Here is a 5,906-nt window from a genome sequence, read left to right on the forward strand (position 1 = left end):
GACTGTGTGTACCTCACAATGACTGTGTGTACCTCACAATGACTGTGCGTACCTCACAATGACTGTGTGTACCCTCAGGATACTGTTTTGCGTTCCTACAGTGATTTTGTGTGACATAACATCTGTGAGTCCTCAGAATGACTTTGTGTGCATTTATAACTCCATGTAGCCTCGGAGGACAGTCTGTGATGCTGACCATGATTTTGTGTCCTTCAAAATGACTTGGTGACAATCACAATGATTGTACGCCCTCACAACGACACTGTGTCCTCACAGTGACTTGCACACAATGAGTCGGTGTGCCTTTTGCAGTGATGGTGTATCGTTACAATAACTTGTGTGCCTTCACAATGACCCGGTGTAACCTTCAAAATGTGTGTGTGTCTTCACAATGATGCTAGGTGCCCTTACAACGAGTTGTGTGTCCTCACACTGACCATGTGTCCCCCCACAATGACAGTGTGTCTTTACAAGGGTGTGGCCTTCAAAATAACTGTGTGTTCCTCACAGCGACTGTGTGCTCTCACAATGACACCTTCATAATAGCTGTGTATTCCTCACAATGACTGTGTGCCCTCGTAGTGACACCTTCATAATAACTGTGTATTCCTCACAACGACTGTGTGCTCTCACAATGACACCTTCATAATAGCTGTGTATTCCTCACAACGACTGTGTGCCCTGTAATGACACCTTCATAATAACTGTGTATTCCTCACAACGACTGTGTGCCCTCGTAGTGACACCGAGGTTTATGTTGATTTTTGTGTGGTCTTCACAATAACACACCATCTGGCCTTCACAATAGCATGTGCTACCATAATAACACCACGTGACCCTCGATGACTTTATGCACTATGAAAATGACTCTGTGTAACCTCCCCAATGGCTCTCACACCCTCAGAGTGACTTGTGAAAACACTGTGTCCCCTCACAAAGCCTCAGCGTGACTTTTCAAATGAGTTTGTGTTCCCTCTCAGTGACTCGGTTTGCCCTCATAATGGGCCAGGCTGAATCTGTGTGCCTCTCCGTGGCTTTGTATGCTGTCACAATGACCCGGTGTGACTTCACGGACACTAAGTGCGACCGCAACAAGGACTGTGTGCCCTGTGCAATGAGGACAAGCCCTCACAATGACTTTGTGTCCTCACAGTGATTCTCTATGAGCTCACAATGTTTCTGTGCGGCGTCGACTCTATGACACTCCCACTGCTTCTGTGTGTCCTTGTGATTAGTGCATGTGTCCTTCACTCCGACTTTGTATGACCCCCACCGTGACACTGTGCGCTTCACAATGACTCTTTGCATTAGTCGTAGTGACTCTGGAGGACCCTTACTGTTTGATTGTGTGCTTTCAAAATGACTCTAAGTGGCCTTCACAAGGGATCTCTGTGAGCCTTATATTGACGTTTTTCCTCACGATGAATTGGTGTGTTCTGATAACGAGTTTTGGGGTCCTTAACATTAGCTTGTGTGAAATACCAAAGACTTGTTTGTTCCTTCACCATGAGTTTGCTTGTCCTGAGACCCTCTCTATGACTGTGTGAACTCACCATGACATCTTGTGCAGTCACCATGTCCTTTGTTACCTTAGTATGGGCCCACAAAATGAGTCTGTGCGAATTTCACAGTAACTGGAGACCTTTGCAATGACTCCATGTCATCTCAAGTCTGACTCAGCGTGAGCATCACCATGACACCATGCGACCTTCACGGTGATCCCGTGTGCTCTTCATAATGGCTTATTGTCAAGCATATGATAACGATTGGTAAGCACCAAAGTAAATGACTGTCTCACAACGACGCTCAGTGTCTAGCCCCCCCCCGAGAATGTGTACACTCACAACATTTACAATGCCTCTGATGGACCCTCACAGTGAGATGGTACACCCCTAGATCAACTGTGTGTGGCCTTCACCACGGCGCTCTGTGATCCTAATCATGACTCGGGTGAATGAGCTCACGGCGACTTGAGGCCCCAGCGTTGCCTCCAGGCTCCACCGTGTCTTTGTTTCCTCTCCATGGCTTTACACACCCTTCACGGTGACTGTTGTTACCTCACAGTGAGTCTGAGGCTTGCAACGTTGAGATGTGGGCCTTCACAATGACTTTTTTTTTTCTTTCACACTATCCCTGTATGTCCTGTCCTATAAAATGATTACTAGTGACCCACACATGACCTTTTGTGACTTCACAATGACATCTTGGAGCACTCATAGTGGCTTTTGGTGCTCTCACAATGACTGTGTCCACACTCAGAATTATTTTAATGGCTCACAATCATGGTGAGTATATACAAAGTCATTACAAAGGACACAAGGAGTCACCGGACAACACAATTATTGTTAGGGCCCAGGAGTCATTGTGAGGGTGTACAATGCTACTTGAAACACATTATAAGAGGCAGAGAGAGTCATTGTGAAGGACCCACAAAGTCATTGTGAGGGAACACAAAGTCATTATGAGGATCAAAGATAGTCACTGTGACAGGAACACAAGAGTCGTTGTGAAGCTCAGGCAAAGTCGGTGTGAGGGTACACAGCCTCATTGTGAGGACACAAATCATTGTGAGGGCACACAAATTACAAAGAGACATTGTGAGGGAAAACATGTACATTGTGAATGTCACACTGAGTCAATGTTAGGGCACAAAAGTCATTGTGACTGTCAAAATGAGTCATTGTGGAAGTCATAGAGAGTCATTATCAGGATGTACACACTCACATGAGGGAACACACAGTTGTCATGTGAGCAAATAAAAGTATTCTGAGCCTCCCAACATGTCATTGTGAACATTGCACAGAGAAGACCACACAGAATCATCATGAATGTCGCAGAGCTATTATGAGGGCACACAAGTTATGGTGTGGGTGTACAAAGTAATGGTGGAGACGACATGGAGTCAGTGGGAGGGCACACAAGAGGCTGTTATGATGGGACAAAAGTCAGGTAACTGTTACAAAGTCATTATAAAGGTCACAGAGAACCACTGTAATGTCACACAGGTCATCATAGTGAGGTCAGACAGCGTCAGTGTAAAGATCACAGAGTCATGGTGAGTGTCACAAACAGTCATAAGAGGGGAGACCCGTCACTGCGAGGGCACCCAAAGTCACTGTGGAAATCCCAAAGAGTTACTGAAAGGTCACAGAGTCACTGAGTGGGCGCATGGGTCCCTGGGAAGGGTATCTTTGTAAGGACACGCAGTGTCACTCTTAGTCACAGAAGGTCACTGTTAGCATCACAAAAAGTCACTGGGAACAATACATAAAGCCACTGGGAGGGCACACTCACTCACTGTGGGAGCCAGGAGGATTCATTTTGAAGGTCATACAAAGCCAGTGGGAAGGAAAACAAAGTCATCATGAGCACACAGTTCTCAGAGTCACAGTAACTGAGTCACTGCAAAGGTCACACAACCTTTTGGTGAGTGTTACACAGAGTAATTGTGAGGGCACATGCATGGTGAGAGTCACTGTGAATCAGACAGAAGGGTCCAAAGAGTCCATGTGAGTCACCTGGTCATGTGAAATTCACACAGATTCGTTGTACACACACCCATACTTATTGTCAAAAGTCACACGAAAATAACTTTGATTGAAGAAAGACTAATTGTAATGTCACGGAAATTCATTGTGAAGACACATAAAACCATTCCAAGGGTCAGGATAAACCCTTGTTGGTGTCACCCAGCTACTTGAAGGTCACATAAATTCACTGTGAACGTCACAAGAATCCTTGTGAAGAATACACAAAGTCATTGGGAGGGCACACAGTGTCCTTGGGAGGGCACACGTGAGGATTACGGAGAGTCACTGTGAAAGCTACAGACAGTCTAGTTGAATGCATAAAACCCATTGTGAGGGTAAGCCGAGTCACCATGACGTGTCACACAGGTCACTGAGAGTGCACAAAGACTCTGTGTGCCTGACAATAAGTCATTTTGGAAATCAAACTTTGTCATTGCGAAGGTCATGGAGAGTCACCGTGAGGGTAACACATGGTCATTATAGGGGCAAACGAGTCACTACGAGGATAGAAAAATAGTTGAGTCTCTGGGAGGTCATGCGGAGTTGTGTGGGCACGGGGTCCTAAGGACCCAGATGTCATCATGACTGCACAGTTGTGATCATGGAGGTCACACCGACTCTGTGTGACTCCGCAATGACTGTGTGTCCTTGGAGTGGCCCTGCAGGATCTTCACGGTGATGCAGTGTGGCGTTCACAATGGCTTATTGTATTGCTCCGACAGTTTTATGTGCTGTCACAGTCACTCTATGTGACCCTCACAGTGAGCTACTTCCCTCCAAGTGACTACACCATCTACAGGGTCCTCGTGATCTCTCAGTGAGTTTGTGTGCCCTCACAATGACTTCGAGTTCTATCACGGTGACACGTGGGTGCCTTCCACGTGCCACATGGTGACATTGTGTGAACCTTACAATGATTTTTTTTGTGTCTTCACAATGACTAGTGAACATTCAAATGATTCTGTGTGCCAAAGTCCTTAATTCAAAACTCTCCAATTTAGCCTCAGACTGATTTTTTTTTTTTTTTTTTTTTTTTTTTGGACAAGGGCAGAAAGCAGCCACATTCTTTGCTGAAATAGAGCAAAAACGGTCTGTAGGCCACTCACTAACATTCTCTTCTGAAACCTCTTGAGCTGGGCCATCAATGTAGCATTGCTCTGAGCACCGCTGTCTTCCCTGCTCCTACTAAAATGGCCCCCCCAGCCCCGCTTAGAGTGTTCAACTGTTTTCCTAGTCCAAAGTTCCAAAGTCCACCTTCTGCCAACAAGCAGCATGGTCAGGCCTGTCACAGCAATTCCTCAGTCCCTAGTATCAACTTCTGTCTTTGTCCCTGTTCAACTTCTGTGAAGACACAGCATAACTCTTACAAAAAGAAAGCATGTAATTGGCGATTCGCTTACAGTTCTAGGTTTACTCCATTATCATCGTGGCACTGGAGCGGCAGATGAGAATAATTACATCATTCTGGTCTGCAGGAGGAAGAGGGAGGAGGGAAGGAGGGAGTATGGGCTTTTGAAACCTCAAAGTTTACCCCCATGGACACATTTCCTCCTAGAAGGCCACACTTCCTAATCCTTGTAATTCTTTCAAACGATTCCACCCCCTAGTGACTAAGTGAGCCTGTGGGGGTCATTCTCACTCAAGCCAACATAGCCACTCATCATGTGAGCGTCAATATGGAATTTTAATGGTATTTGTGGGGTTTTTTTTTAGGAACTTGGATGCCCCTATGTTTCGTGCACAAATGTTTAGAATTTCAATATATTCTTAGGGAAGTTTTCCATAAATGGGTATGTTAATTCTTTCCTATCTTTTCCAATTAGTTTTGTTTTGAAGTCTGCTGTGTTGGATATTAAAATAGCTACGCCTTCTTTATTCTTGAGTCCAGTGGCTTGGAATATTTTTTTTTCTATTCTTTTACACTAGGTGATGTCAATACTTGATGAAGTATGCTTCTTGGATGCAGTAGAAAGATGGATCGTTATATTGGGAAATTGAGGCTATTAATATTGAGAGTTATCAATGAGCAGTTGTTACTGATTCCCGTTATCTTTTACTGGTGTGCCCCACGTCTGCTTGATTCACTGGTCTTAGATTATTCCTTGTGTTTTCTTAGGTGGGTTAGCCTCTTTAGAATGAACTTTTTCCCTTCTAGTACCTTCTAGATAGCTGGAATATATAGCTATATACTGCTTAAATCTGGTTTTATTGTTGAATGTTCTTTCTCTGGTTATCTTTTTTCTTTTTTGCCTAGATATAGTAATCTGAACTGACATCTGTGGTCTCCTAGAGTTTGTAGGACATCTGTCCAGGTACTGCTGGCTTTCAGAGTCTCCACTGAGAAGCCAGGTGTTATTCTAACGAGTCTGCCTTTAT

The sequence above is a fragment of the Psammomys obesus genome, unplaced genomic scaffold (genome assembly GCF_907164565.1).
Source record: "Psammomys obesus unplaced genomic scaffold, mPsaObe1.curated_primary_1811, whole genome shotgun sequence".
NCBI lineage: Eukaryota > Metazoa > Chordata > Mammalia > Rodentia > Muridae > Psammomys > Psammomys obesus.